Genomic DNA, 16,752 nt, shown 5'->3' with positions numbered 1-16,752 from the left:
ACAGTGTGACGAGTATTATATACTCTTATTTTTGCACACAAATTTTTGGGATTTCAAGTTTTCCTGGAGCGTTTTTTTTTCTGCATTACTGTTTTTCGGGTTTTCTATCGTATCTCGTGTCTATTAAAGTGGAAAGGAGTCGCTATGGATTTGCTTGTATTTTTGCATTTTTTTTTGGGCTTCCATGGATTGTATGGGTTTTTGGAATGGTGTCGTATGGATTGCTTGGAATTGGATTACGTTTGAAGCTGCAACAGAAATGTAAGTATTTTCAGAACATTTAATGGGTGGGGAAACTGTTTTAAATTTTGCTTTACTTACGTTGTATGTAACATTTTGTAAATACATTATCTAAATACATTTTATATGTGTTAATATTATGTATTTGATAATTTAATTGCAAATTGTTACATGTTATAATGAAGGATTTTAGGAAAAAAATGTTTAATTTAACGTGTATAGTTATGTAATGTTTTAAAGAATTGTTTTTGCTATCATTGATAGATATTCTAGTCCTTTGCTAGTTGGATAGAAGGTAACTTGACTTTGGAGTGTGTTATACCTTTTTTTAGTTTCTTTGGTGAGTTTAGGTCCGATCAAAGTTACTGATTGCTCCATTCGGAGCTCCTGGTAACTTTGTTCTTTTTGTAAGGATTGTATTAATTTGTGAAGGGTAGGCGTTCCTCGGCCTGTAGTTGCTTGGAAGGCATTGTGCCATCCTTCAACTGCATTGTTTGTTTTTGCTTCCTTATTTAGTGTGCTAAGGTAGACATTCCACCAAGCTATTTGGTATTTGGGTTGTCTTCTATGGCCTGATCTATGTAGCCTTCCTACCCATGTGTCTTCGAAGTAGTCAAGCATAGGGCTTAGTTTATCTTCGTTTCTTTTATAGTAGGGGCTGTCTATTAATAAGTTATAGTGCTCAGTTACATCTGTTAGTGGAACATAGGCTAGGGCGATGAGTTTTTTGATTTGATAAGCAAATGTGCTATCAGTGGCGTATTGGATACTCAAGGTTGATTTTTGTAGATGTCGCCAGATACATTGATTAAAGTGGTAATAGCAACCTTGTATTGCTGTGTGTGGGTATGTTTTAAGGATGCTGTTTATCATTGCTTTTTCAAAGTCAATGATAATTTTTTGTGGAAAATAGTTGTTAGTATGTTGCTTGACTTCAGTTAGTATTTCTTGATAGGTAGCTTGCTGTTTGTTTGGTAGAAGGGCATAAAGGAATGGAATATTTGCATTTTGGAAATGACCATGGATGGTGTATAATTGATAAAAAGGTTTGGGGCATACAGAAAAAGTACCGTCCATCATCCAAGTTTGGCATTGGGTAAGTTTAGTCATGTTGTTTGCTGTGGCAAACACTATAATTCTTTTATCTTTTGATTTGTTGTCATAGAGTATAACATTTTCTTTATTGTGAGTTACAGAGAGTTCAGGGGGAATTTGGACTTCTTCTAAAGTTTTTGGTGTGGGAGGAGTAGTGCATGTTGCTCTTTTTTGTCTAGCTACTGTTCTTTTAAGGGATTCGATAGATGGTAATTGGCTAGAAGCATGTTGGGGAAGTACACTTAAATGGTGTTTCAGAATAGCAGTTGTTGGTTGATCAGTACTAGTACTAGCTTCTTTAAGGGAATCTAGCATTTGTCTAATCTCTATTTCTGTTACATTGGGTGGGTGATTATGTTCTTTAGTATAAGTAACAGTAGTTTCCTGAGTTATAGCTCTACCATAACATTTGTTGGCATAATATTTCGTACACTTCCAAAACACTTTCAAATCTTTTTGTTTCTCTTGAGTGTAGACATATCCCATGTAACAAAGAAGCATTTTCCCTTTTTGTGAATAAATGAATTTAGCTCCTTCAGTCATGATTGTATTGTAGTGCTAGGACGTAATTAAAAGAGAATGTCATTACATTTTTAGAAAAAATAATGTTCTAATCACATTATACAGTTTAATACATTTTTATTTTACCTGTAAATGTTTTGATGATTTCAAGTCGTTATTTCCAGGTGTTGATGTTCTTCAAACTGTTATTTTCTGTGTATATCTTTTTGTACCTGTGGCAGTTGAGAAAATGTGTAGAAATATTTTATTACTATTTATGATATTTTGATAGACGTTTTTAGCTACTTTCTATTTAGTTACCTATCTATTAAATGTCGAATTTACATTTCTAATATATACTTACTTATTTATATGTAACTTTTGATGTCCAGGTGTTGTGTAGGTCTTCTGTTTTTTCTTTTTGTCTGTAGGATGAGTGCTAAAAAAAAATACATATATTTGAGGTATTTTGCTTTTAAATATAGGTGTGAGCTTTGAGAGTTACATTTTCGCTGACTAATAATGTAGTAGTACTTACTTTAGATATGTGTAGCTCTCTTTCTGTTGAAGTCAATCAGTTTTCTTTCTGAAATCCTGCAGAGTTTCGTCTTCCTTTAGTTAGGAGATGTATACTGCATTTTTAGTTTGCTATGATCTCGTTTATATAGTATTAGTTTAATTGTTTCAGAAATAGGATTGGTTGTTTAAATTGATAGTCTGTTTTTATTTGTGGATTTGAATTTTTTTCTCTGTTATGCTAATTGCTTTCCTTATATGGGTGACGCCAATTAACGTTTATTGAATGTGTAAGGCCTTATTTTGTATAGGTAATGTTATCTTGATATTTGTAAAGTGGAGGAATATATATAATTAGCTGTAAGAAATGTGTAGTGGGTCGGAAAATTGTTTATGTATTATAAAATGTATGTTTGTATTTATTGTGTGTTGTAAATGTTATGAAAATATATAATATATTTGATCTATTTATATTAACAATATCTGAATTATTATGATTAGTATGACTGAATTATTAAATAATAAAGTCATTTATTCTAGGATGTATTAATGGCGATATTTTTAAAAATCGATAAATTTGCTATCTATATTTTTGTAATCGATATTTTGACTGTTGTTATATAAATATGTAATAATCGATGTTTTAGAAATCGATAATGTTGTCAGTCGATATTGTTGTAGTCGTTGTTTTTAGTAGTCGATATTGTGGAATCGATATTTTTGATGTTTGTTGTTTAAGTATAGTCAATCGATAATTTTGTTGTCGATAATTAGTCAGCGATATTTTGTCCAGTCGATATTCGGTCTGTCGAGGTTATGTCAGTGATCCGGCAACAGCCACTGCACTGCTGGCGCGTAGGCCTGTGACCATGCAAACTGAGATGTCCCATTGGAGTGGGGATGTGGCAAAGGCACTGGGCCAAGTGACCAATGCAGTGGAAATGATCCAAGCTGCCCCAATTGAGTCAAATATTGTCATACTGGAAGGAGGTAGTGAGGAGGCCTCAAGCATGATCAGTCTGTCTATGCCTGTTACCACTGCAGGAAGGCACAAGTACCCTCTCTGCTGCCAACATGAGGGATGAAGATGCAGCATCTGAAAGGCTTCTTGGTGTGCGTGGGAGGAAGCGATAGCCTGCCATGTACACTGACATACAGATATGGTGCGGTAACCATTGACAGACACAACACTTTTGACTGACTTTCAAGTCATGATTTGATTTAAAGACATTTATGTACATTACTGCTATTCCTGTGCTACTGGGCACATAAGCTGTGTGCTTCAACACTCAAGTCATTATTTTTTAAGATAAACATACTTTGACAGCAATATCCGTGTTTTGTCTCATCATTACTCACCTCAGAAATAATTTTGTCTTATTTCCATGCGTCTTCTGCGGCCTTCGGCTCCGCTTGCCCCATGTGCTGCACCGTGGTGTGGCCCTGGGTGGTTGTCGTCTTCCGAGTCGCTTTCAGACACCTCAAATGCTATGCCTCCCTTTGTGGCAATATTGTGAAGCATGGCACATGCTGCTACTATCTTGCAGCATTTTTCAGGGTTATAGTGTAAGGCGCCATCGGTTTTATGGAGGCATCTGAAGCGGCTCTTCAACAGCCCAAACGTGTGCTCTATGATGTTCCTGGTCAATATATGCGCAGCATTATACCTCTGTTCATTGGCAGTTGTAGGATTGAGGTACGGCGTCATTATGTAATTACGCAAGGCGAATGCGCTGTCCCCTACATGGAAGTAAGCAAAGGGTCAGTGGCAGTATTACATTTGTAAACATACCATGTCTGTAAGCATTAATAACACATGTTTACCTAGCAGATGTCCCTCTCCAAATTCACCCCTGACAAGACAAGTGTGTATGCCACTCTGGCGAAAAATATAGGAATCATGTGCACTTCCTGGGAATTGCGCCACAATGTCAGCTATTATGTTTTTGGCATTGTATACTACCTGTATGTCAAGGGAACGATAATATTTGCTATCCCTATATATGTATTCATTTCCTGCAGGGGGGTATATTGCCACATGGGTGCAATCAATGCAACCTAAGACTTGTGGGAAGTGGGCTATCTGGTAAAATTCTTGTTTAGTCCAGGTGAGGTCATGTGCGGTTGTGGGAAACTAATGTGTGAGTTGAACCGGGACATCATGGCATCAAGGAATGCTTTGAAGATTCTTGGAAGTGCACTGTGAGACACACCTCCAGCTACTGCTATGACCCCCCGAAAACTGCCTGATGCCAGTAGGTGCAGGCAGCATAGGACCTGCACATGGTATGGCATTGGTCCTACATGTCTGTCGTTGCAGAATGGAATCCAATTCATTGATTAAATCATGGATCATTGCTGCATTGAGCCTATACTTGCTGGATATCTCATCTTCTGTCTGTCCTAGCAAAGTAATGCGGACTCTGAAGATGTGTTCCTGTATTCTCCTCCTTCTGTGTGCTGCAGCCTGGAGCCTCATCCTTCTCGCCATCAGTAAATCCCGGCCATTGTGAAGTGTTCAGGCTCAATCTGTGTGTGTTTAAGTAAGTTTCTGTTGACTTTCAGCTGTATCTGATTTGCACTCATTATTACCACCTGGTTGTGATCCTTCTTATTTTGCACTTGGAAATTTGCGTTTTTCTGTTAAATCGCAAATTGTGATTATTCATGCATTTATTTGCGTTTCTTTAATTGGGATTCGCTATTTGGTGGACGCAATTAAAGATTCGCAAATTTATTCTCAGAATAAATTGCGATTCTTTAATTTTGTGGAAACATTGGTTTTCGCTATATTTAAGTTCATGCATTGCTGCTGCAGGGTACTTTGCGATCCCAAAAGGTATATTTTAGCGATTCACAATTTTTACCATTTTTTTAAAGCTTGATGCATGTGCCTGTTAGAGCACACTTCACTATTTTTAGTTTTTACTAAGCCTCCGAAATATCAGGTGAGTCATATCACTTCCACTAACCTTGCCTTGATGCTCATGGTTACTTCTGTAGTTGACTCTGTTTAATTTGTAACAGTGTTATTACATTTAATAATTTTCGCTATTCTAGGCCGGTTTTGTTTATTCTGTAAAATATCTGTAGGATCAAAATGCGCTTTTAAACAATTTTGTTTAATTTGTAAGCAGATTTAGTGTGCTATGAAGCTTGAACAATCATGCTTTTGTGCTGAATAAAACCAATAAATATATAAATTAAAACATGTTGTCACAAAAAGGGCAGCTGTGGGTATGCACGCATCTTTTAATTAAATGATTGCGAGTTGTTATTCATATTTTAAATTAAGTTTACCTTTAACCACATAAAATCCCTGCTCATCGAGTCCCTTGTGGCCACCCTAGTTCATTCATTATCTGAACGTGATATGGAATTGGTTTATGTTCCCCCAGGTAAATCTGCTGCTTGGCAATGAACAAGTCCATTTCTGGTCAGTTTCTTCGGCTCTTGATATTACTATGTACTATCAGGGTTTGTTACCTTAAGACGCTGGACAGAATGATGAATGTGTACTTCGTGTTTCTCCTTCGCAGTTTAATTACTCGCTACCCTCCTCGCACTGTGGGCTTCTATAGCTTAAAATGTTCCATTCTTTTCTCCTCTCCTTGTCTTTAATTACTATTTGTACTCTGAGATTTCCCCAAAGGCCTTGAATAAAAGCTAAGCTGTGGGACAGGCGTTCTTGGGAGCAACTTCATTTCAACCCTAGGCGCGCACCTTATTTAAACATCTCTCGTTTTGAAAATCGGGGCACGCGCATCATGCTTCAAATATCTCCAAGGAGGAATTCATTTTTTTTCTCCATTATTTGTAGTATTTCTTTTTTCTGATCTTCTCACTTCACATAGTTTTTACCTAGCCCGCCCACAGTAAGCAAATGCTTAAATGATTTAAGAATTCAAGTTATTTTTCTTTTTTTGGTCTGCTTTTTTTTTTTTTAATAACTCTTCTCACTGGTAATTAAAAGCAGAGCCCTGAGGTAATTAAAAGCAGCCTCCACCGTTACAGGTCCAAAGGCGTGTCTGTCTCCGAGTGGTAATTGGAAAGCCAGCCCATGTGCCAATATATTTAACAGCAACACACCATTACAGAGAGTGGAATATGGATAATCTTCCCGGAGGGAGGAAAAGAGTCATGCTGGCTTGATTATTTTCTGTTCCTTTCGTACAGATTGGAAAGCTCTTGTGTGGGGGTGAAGGCTGATTAGAAAGCTCGTCCAACGGATTTAAGGAAATGAGGTGAGAAGAACACTTTGTATTGCTTTTAGAGGAAACAGCCCTGGAATAAATCCACTTAATACCTATGTGTGCTGGAAGCAAAAATGAGCTTTGCATAGTTTTAGAGTCTGACGTGTGCTTGTCCTAAAATCTAGACTTTCGGGCCCTAGAAAACAAATGAATCTGAAATGGAAGACATGACGTCATCACACTGAGGTCAACCTTCACAAATACTTGTAACCGTGGCTACCTCTGGGTGAGTGCACTTTATCTAGCGGGTCTTCAAAATGTACATATATATCTTCAGTATAAAATAATTTCCCTCAGCGATTGTAACTAAAAAGAAGGCACAACGACAAAAATGTCACAAAGGGACTTTTCTGGCAATAGTAAAAACAAATGAAAAAAAACAAATGAGACCCCCAAGTGTTGATTCTTATGTTTCCAAGTGTTCCTTGCAGACACGTCGGCAACTGCATTGCCTACGGTGTGCCCAGCCCCCTTCATGCCTGGGAAAAAACAAAGGCTTTTTGGAAAATTCCAAAATGTGTTCTCATGTGTGCCTTGCAATATATTTTTTCAGGTTTGATGTATATCTTGCTTGTGCGATTTGTGGCGATTCTAATGTCTTTCTATACTTGCTTAAGTGGTTTTGAGTCAGCCTCCCTCTCCCATTGACTCCTTTTCCCTGGAAACATTTAGCCAATAGCTTTATCTTTGATCATCCCATAGGAGCATCTTAGTTCAGCCATTTCACTGTCGACTATTTGAATGTATCCTTCCACCTCCATTGGCATGTATAAGGTACTATTTTACATCTGCAGCCAGTCAGCAAACAGCCAGGTATCACAGGGAAACGAGAGCTGGCAAATCTACCTGAAAATGAATGTTGCTGAAATGAAATCAGCTGTTCTTTTCCTTCACTTCAATTTAACAGATGCTTTTGACGGTGCTTGCTCACCCAGTGCTGCCAAGCAAGCCTGTATTGGCAACGACAATAGATTTTACATTTATTCACCGTGCAAAGAACCTATCCTCTGTCATACAAATGTCTGATCTATTGGCACTGTGCTTATTGGTTATACCGTCTTCATAGGGCAGTGCATGGTAATGCTGCACTCTGCTCACATATGCCTTCCATTGTATTTTCAACAGCAGTTATATTGCAGTGCCCCTTACTCCTCTTGAAGGCCATTTGAGGGAGTTGAAAAAAGAAGAATGTGAGTGTCTGTTTACCAGCAGGTGAAGTCTTGAAAGTGGCCACCAGTATGGGAGGCTCTTTTCAAAACAGTGCACTTGGCTCAAGGTTACTGATAACAGACTAATAATATATATGTATATAACACAATACAAAGTGACTAATTTCTCTGCACTTAACAATGGTGTTAAATAGAGGCCAGCATTGCATAAATGCAATATGAGTACAAGAATTAAACTTTATTTAAAAATGGAAGGGAATACGACTAAACAAATGACCTGCTGGTTACACATGCGATTAGTCAACACACTCACTAGAAGTTGGTGGTGGTGGAAAGCCACGGTTGGCAGTCTTATCCCTGAGCTATGCATTGAATGAGATGGCTGCCTACCCAAGCTATGTCATGTAATTGAACTGAAGTAACTAACCTAAAATGGGATTTGCTGTGAATTTTCATTTGCAGATAGACAGAGTGAGGATGAAATGTATGAAAAATACTTAGACTAAAAAAATCGGAGGATCCCCTAGTGACGGATGTCAGGGAGGGGGAATTAAACATGTATCAAGAGAGTCCCTGTAGTACGTGGCAGCCTCTAATTGCTGAGGGAAATTATCCCTGAGGGGTTTCTGCACAATTCAAGGGGTGACCTAAACAACAATCCAATATATGTAAGCAACAGAAATAAACTGTGATTAAGTAATTGGCACATACAACTGAATAAAATTAATTTTGAAATGTATTCAAACCTCCCAACTGGGTTACAATCTAAAATAAACTTAAAACCAACTAAAAAACCTTTTGTAAGAAGGTCTCACATTTAATCAATTACAATTACAAATCTCCAAAACAAGTCGACGCGGCGTTTCGGTGTCTTTCAATCTTTACACCTTCATCAGGACAAACATAAATATTTTGGAGTATCTATAAATTAAACAACAAAGAGTTAATGTCATTATATGTCTATCTTCTTGCTACAACACAGCTTGCTTACTTTCTTTAGGTCTATTCACATCCCCTTAAGGCTACCTGTCACCATTTGCAGAACCTATATGTCACCTATGCAGTTTTTCTTTCCCCACATTTCTGCATATTTTCACTATATTACTATTAGTGAGAACATTCAATTACCTGTAGTGCGGATACAGACTAAAGTTTATCAATTTCTTCAAGTCTTTTCTCTTGACGTGGACTATGTTACGATGATTGTGCCACGTTTAGAAGCTACAAGAAGTATAAAGGGATGTATTATAGCAACAGAACCCTGTAGATAACAGAATATCACTTCTTTGTATCTAAATGACATTAATCTTTTCCATGGGCCGTTTACCTTATATTTTTCACCTCTGCGTTTTCTCATTGCACGGAGGAACCACAGTTTATTGGTGAGAAGGATCTCTTGAGTCAGGATTTATTTGTTGCCCTGTGTAGATAAATAAATACATGTCTTCCCTCAGCTACCTTTAAGGGAAAGGGGGGGGGGGGGGGGGGTTTGGTTGCGGTGGTGGGGAAGAGGAAAAAGGAAAATAGGGCAGGGGGGGTTTTAGGAGGAGGGGAATACTTATAGTCCCTCCAAGAGATACTCACCAACCCGGGATTGGTTAAATATGACGGTGTGCTCCTTGAATTGTGCACCTCCACTTGGTAATCTAGATTTTCAGGGCAGCGATGTCTATAAGGAAAAAGTTTATTTCCACCTGATTAATATTGTTTACTCCTTCATTTGTGATTTCGCTATTTTTTATTTTGTACAAGAGAAGTATATTTCTATTTTCAACATCTCTCTGTTTTTCAACTTTGCATGATCAAGAGTCATCTATTCTGGTACATTTAGTAAGGATTATATAGACTCTTATGTGGTACATCTTAAATTTATCCCAGTCAAAGCCCGGTGGTTATAGGAAGGCTTCACTCTGGGAGCTGTCTCTAGATGTATGTGGCCATCCCACATTCAGTGTGCCAATCTTGGACCAATAGTTTTCGAAAATTGAGGTCTATTACTCTAAAAGGCTGGAATTCCCCTTCTATATAGAGGAAAAACTCTCATTCACAAAATGGTAATAATACCGCCCTTCCACGCTATTCTAAACTAAGAACTCTCTACATTTGCGTACCTGTAGTTTTTCAGACGGCCTCCCTGTTCCTCCGTGCGTTCGCCTTCGTATATATTCAAAGGGTAAAATCACTTTCTAGATCGGCGTTTTTATACTGATTCTACCCATCCTGACCCGGAAGTTAAACTGGAATTGTTTTCGATTTCGAAACTTATTTCCTTAATAATACGATAAGTCTTTGGATTTCGTCGTTTCTTTCGACATTATAAAATATAGACGCCTATCCACCTATTCTCCGGTCATATCCAATTTTCGGTTGCCACATTACCGTAGAGTCAACCCGGAAATGGTTCTCGGGCAACTTCGGGAGATGACCTAGTTATTCCTGTACCGTGTGGAGCTTTATGCGTGAGGCAAGCATACCAAGTACTTACTTTGAAAGCTTAGCTCTCTCACTTATTTTTCTCTTTTTTTGGTATTCTTTTTTCATTCAGTTTTAGCCTTTTGTGTTTTTGAAACTAGTGCGGCCATCTTGGATTGGGATGTTAAATGATTTAACATAGGTCGCGTTTAAGCGACCTCTCTCTGATGGTTCGGCCATTTTGAATTGGGGAACTTTTATATATTCATAATTGTAAAAGATACCATCTCTCTAATAACGGATTGCCAAGTCACCCAGTCAAAAATAAATACACAGAACAATGCCATACATAGATTATCTCACAAACAAAATTACACAATATAATTAGTGTATTATGCCAACTGCTGGGAGCTTATGTGCACCTTATTCACGTGATCTACTATTGTGGATATTTATACATACATGTACAAAATAACATATCATGTCTGGACGGGCTGTCAATTTGGTAATATAGTAGAAGGCATAGTTATCATAGATTCTAAAGCTTCAATGTAAAACTATAAGCATATTCATTTCAATATTTTGGTCTGTATATGTGCATCAACAATATAAACCTGGGTGCTGGACTCAAAACAACAGATTTTCATACAGTGATTGCTGAGTAGGGAATAGTTTTAGAGAAAAAATAGATAGTTCTACAATCAATGTACTAAACAGGATGTATAGTTAACAAAGTACAATAATCAACATCATTTGTTTCACGAGTAACTCAATTTAAACACAATCTATTTGTATCCTCCACTCAAGAGCTGCAATATCTAGTTGTATACCGGCTGGCTAACCTTACTGGTTAATTCATGAGGCTCTATTGAATATTATAAAATAAGTCTTTCCCATTCCTCTCTGTTGTTTAAACCGGTTCTAAAAGTGTTAAATAAGGACATATAGAATTGTTCCCTTTTCTTTCTTTTAGTGTTGTTGTCTCCACCTCTAATGCTATGACTGATGGCTTCCACCCCACACCATTTCAAGTCATCCACATTATGGTTATGAGTCAACCAATGTTCTACTAGGGGGGCAGTTTTTTTCTTAGTGCGAATTGCGGATTTATGTTCCGTTATTCGTGTTTTGATCTCCCTGGATGTCTCTCCAATATAAACTTTGTCACATGGACATTTGATCAGGTAAATCAAATCCTTGGTTCTGCAGTTTAGAAAACTTTTAATTTTGTGATTTACTCCATTATGGGAGATGGTATTCCCTTTGATTTGCGATGCACAGTTCGAGCACATATTGCAAGAAAAATTTCCTGTTGGAAGCGGGGTCTTTTGGATGGTTGCATGTGTTTCTGATTTGTTCTCTTTGAAGGTGTGTACTAAGCAGTTCTTTATAGTTTTGTTTCTACGGAAGCTAAACATTGGTTTTGGGATGTTCCCTCCTTGTCTGTCATTCAGAAGAGACCAATTACGATTGATAATCTTTTTTATTTTGTTACTGGCTTTACTGTAATTAGTAACAAAAATTAATTGGTCCTTCGTTCTGTTAGTCCTCTGTTTGTCATTTTCAAACAATGCTTCTCTATTGCAATATCTTGCACGCTTGTATGCCTTCTTAATTAGACCCTTGGGGTATCCTCGAGTCCTCAATTTCTCTGACAGAGCACTGGCATGTTTCTCGAAGTCCTTAATATTACTGCAATTTCGTCTTATTCTCAGAAATTGTCCGAATGGTATATTATCCTTTTGACTTCTAGGATGATTGCTTTTATAATGTAAAAGGGTGTTTCTATCAGATGGTTTTGTGTAGAGGTCCACCCCTAAGGCTGCGTTTTCTACTCTGATCTTAATATCAAGGAATTCTATGGTTTCTTTGTTGTAATTTGAGGTGAATCTCAGATTTTTGTCACCCAAGTTTAACCATGAGATGAATTCTATTAATGTCTCCTCAGTCCCATTCCAGATGAAAAAAATGTCGTCGATATATCTCGACCAACATGTTATATTTTCACTGAATGGTGCCATGTCATTGTATATGTGTTTTTCCTCGAAGGCTGCCACATATAAACATGCCAGACTCGGGGCGCAGGTTGCACCCATGCTGGTCCCTTTAATTTGTTTAAAAAAATCATTTTTAAATAAAAAAATATTATTTTTTAAAATGATTTCAGCACATTCTATGATGAAGGTTGCATGCTCATTGAGAACTTCATCACCTATTTTTAGGAGGCCCTCTAACATCTTGATGGTGTCATCCTCAGGGATGTTTGTGTAGAGGGCCTCTATGTCTAAGGTGACCAACCATTGAGATGAAACATCGTACGGTAAGCCCTCAACTTTATCAATCATATGGGTGGTGTCTTTTATATAGGCTTTCTGGCTCGTGACAATCGGTTGGAGACATTTGTCTATATACTTGCTTAGGGGTTCAGTGACAGAGTTAATGCTAGACACTATGGGTCGCATAGGGGGATTAGTTATGTTTTTGTGTACTTTAGGAAGCCCATATAGGGCTGGAATGATCGGAGCTTCGTTTTTGAGAAATTTGTATTCCTCCATGCAGATAATCTCATCTTCCTTAGCGTAATTTAGAAGGGTATTGACCCTCTGGGTCAATGCATTCCACTCTTGTCTGTTGGATCTACAGTAATGTTCAGAATTATTTAAGAGGAGCATAATTTTTTTATTATAATCCTCAGTTTGCATGAGTACTATGCTCCCTCCCTTATCGCCCGGTTTGATAGTAAAATTCTGATTGTTTTCCAAATTTTTTAGAGCTAGTCTCTCTTCCCTGTTCAAGTTGCCAAGTCCTTTGATTGGATGAGTTAGTAGGTCAGTGATGTTGCTCTCTACTGCTCTTTCAAAGAGATCTACTTGTTTACGTATCATACTTATGTTTGGGGTCCATTCGGACTTAGGTTTTAAGCCAGATTTGTTCCTAGGGCCCTCTCTTGGGGGTTTATCTTTGAAGAAATCATGGAGTCTTATCTTTCTAAAGAATCCCTGTAGGTCTCTTTCCAAATTATACTTATCTATTTTTGTGCTAATGGCAAATCCTAACCCTTTTTCTAGAACTGCCTTTTCTGCGGTAGTTAGAGTGATGTTTGAGAGATTTATGATAGCCGCTTTTTGGTTTAATCCCACTTGGATTGACTCCGTGTGTAATATCTCCTCTGTGGTTGAGGTTGAGGGTAAAATTTCCCTCTCCCATTCCCTCTCGATTGGTTTTGATAATTTCCTCGACCCCGTTGTCCTAAAAAAGACAACGAATCACGTGTTGGAGTAGAACTAGCCTCTCCTACTTTGTTTTTCTCCACTCTAGACTCATTCTCAGAGTCTGTACTTGTATAAGAGGAGTCGCTGAAGCCAACTCTCTTTTTGGGGTATGTTCTACGTGGTTGTTGCCAATGGTTTCTATTAGGAAAGTTCTCTCTTGGACGGTCGAAAAAGTCCTTTAGTGTGTAAGGGTAAACTACTTCAGTATTGTAGTTAGCTACATCCTTATTGAATTTAGTGATCTTTTTCCCAAAACGGAAGTCCCTATATCCTGTCACATCCCTTTGTATTTCTTCTAAATTTTTCTTTGCATCTTCATATGCGGAGCTATCTAGTTTGGCTTCTAATTCTTCTAACTCTTTCCTTTCTACTATCAGGATGGTATTGGCGGTTTCTATTATTAGCAACATCCAGTCCCTGCTGCACCTATTTGCAATCAGGGTCCAGTTCTCTATAAATTTAGGATGGCGTATAAAGACTCCTGGTTCGTTCTTGACTTGTAAGCCATTTGGTATTATGCCTTTCTTAAGATAGTCAATAAGAAAGTCTGCGTGTAGTTCTGTACGAACCAATTTCTTTTTGTTGTTCCAGAGCTCACGCCATTTCTCCACATCATTATTAATGCTAGTAACTGATGTAAAGTTTTTTGATGTGCCATTAACGATTTTGTTAAATTCCTCTTCTGAAAAGCCATATGTTTTAAAAGCATCCATTATCAATTAGGCGCACTTTATCGGACCATACCAATGATAGAAGAATAAGGTTATATACCTCCCAGCTAACAAGCTGTGCGTACAAGACTCAAAAAAACGGAGGATCCCCTAGTGACGGATGTCAGGGAGGGGGAATTAAACATGTATCAAGAGAGTCCCTGTAGTACGTGGCAGCCTCTAATTGCTGAGGGAAATTATCCATGAGGGGTTTCTGCACAATTCAAGGGGTGACCTAAACAACAATCCAATATATGTAAGCAACAGAAATAAACTGTGATTAAGTAATTGGCACATACAACTGAATAAAATTAATTTTGAAATTTATTCAAACCTCCCAACTGGGTTACAATCTAAAATAAACTTAAAACCAACTAAAAAACCTTTTGTAAGAAGGTCTCACATTTAATCAATTACAATTAAAAATGTCCAAAACAAGTCGACGCGGCGTTTCGGTGTCTTTCAATCTTTACACCTTCATCAGGACAAACATAAATATTTTGGAGTATCTATAAATTAAACAACACAGATTTAATGTCATTATATGTCTATCTTCTTGCTACAACACAGCTTGCTTACTTTCTTTAGGTCTATTCACATCCCCTTAAGGCTACCTGTCACCATTTGCAGAACCTATATGTCACCTATGCAGTTTTTCTTTCCCCACATTTCTGCATATTTTCACTATATTACTATTAGTGAGAACATTCAATTACCTGTAGTGCGGATACAGACTAAAGTTTATCAATTTCTTCAAGTCTTTTCTCTTGACGTGGACTATGTTACGAGGATTGTGCCACGTTTAGAAGCTACAAGAAGTATAAAGGGATGTATTATAGCAACAGAACCCTGTAGATAACAGAATATCACTTCTTTGTATCTAAATGACATTAATCTTTTCCATGGGCCGTTTACCTTATATTTTTCACCTCTGCGTTTTTTTGCCTGGGACATATTATTTCTGTCACTAAAAATGTATATGTCCCAGGCAGACTATTATTTATTCCTGGCATCATCATTTTAATGTACTTCGCATTGGTGTTTTTTACCCCCGTCAATTTCTGTTTTCTTATAGTGAGTCTTAGTTATACTAATGGAGCATAGGATTGTCCAGAAACTTTGGAGGTCTTTGGTTTTTGAAGGTCTTCTGAAATTAGGTAATGTCCTCCAACTTCACAGGGAAGTCCTGAATTAAAAAAATCAACATTCATTCTACTCCAACAATGTAGGAAGTTTGATCTATTCTTTTGTTTAAAGCAGCCAATCAACGTTTCTGGTTCTCATTTTAAGAATTCTATAAACATTAAAAAATAAGAGGTGTAAAGGAAACTAAACCACAGGTAAATTCATCAGTCAACAGTAGGCCTGGGTGGTGATCTCCGCTCCGTTTGCGGAGTTTTTCACACTCCGCGCACAGCAGAGTTCATGAACTCTGCCCCGTGGAGCCAGCTTCCCAGGGAGATTGCTCAACCCGGGCGTTTACAAATAGTTGCTACCCCTCGCGTTGAGAAACCTTCTGTTCGCATTGAGGAAGTTGCCGCTTGAGTAGAACTTCCAATCGAGCAGCAGAAAGAAGTAGCACCCTCTTGCGCTGCACTTGATGCCGTTCGCACTTATTTTACAGCACAGGAGAAACACCCAGCGCTAAAAATCAAAGTGAACGGCGTGAGGTAATGTACTCTGCCAATCGCGGAACTCCGCGTAGCTTGGCGGAGTTTTTTGTCACTCTGTGAACTCTGCCCAGGCCTAGACAACAGTATCCCAGTAATCATTCTTCCATACATAATTGAGCACCATAGTCTCTAATCATAAATCAAGACCTTAACAGTTGAAACAGTTGGTGAAGCTTGATCTGTGATAAATGAATGAATGAATGAACTGAATCTTATAATGCGCGAACTTAGCCCCATGGGCGTCAAGGCGCCTAAGTCAAATAAATCAGCAAAATCCCCCATTCTACAGCCTTCTCTCATTGATATGCCCTCTTAAAAAGGCAGGCTTTAAGAGCCTTTTTAAATGTCTCAATTGTGGGAAGGGTTTTTATTAGGATAGGGATAGAATTCCAGAGCTTTGGAGCAGCCACGGAGAAAGCTCTAGCTCCCCATCTGACTAGTTTAGCACGAGGAACAACCAGTTGACAGAGTCCCGAGGAACGAAGATCTCGTGTGGGGACATAGCGCGTGAGAAGGGAGCCGATGGCGCTCGAGGGGCCTTCCGTCAGGGCTCTGTAGACCAAACACAGAGTCTTGAAAGAAATTCTTTGGTGAACAGGGAGCCAATGAAGTTCTTTCCTGGCTGCAGTGGCAGACCGAGCTGCAGCATTCTCCACTATCTGCAGTCGGCGAACAAGACTTTCATTGGCTTCAATGTACAAAGAATTACAGTAGTCTAATCTAGATCCTACCAAGGCAACTGCAACCTGTTTACGAGCCTGGGGGGAAAGATACCCACGGATTTTATTGAGTATCCTAATCACACCCCAGCAAGTGGCCACGGTCCTGTTGACTTGAAAGGTCATAGAGAGCGAGGTATCGAATATTACACCCAGATTTCTGGCAGATTGGGAGGGAGTGGGGCAGATGCC

The sequence above is a fragment of the Lissotriton helveticus genome, chromosome 2_1 (assembly GCF_964261635.1).
Source record: "Lissotriton helveticus chromosome 2_1, aLisHel1.1, whole genome shotgun sequence".
In the NCBI taxonomy this organism is placed as follows: Eukaryota; Metazoa; Chordata; class Amphibia; order Caudata; family Salamandridae; genus Lissotriton; species Lissotriton helveticus.
This window is presented reverse-complemented; position numbering follows the sequence as displayed.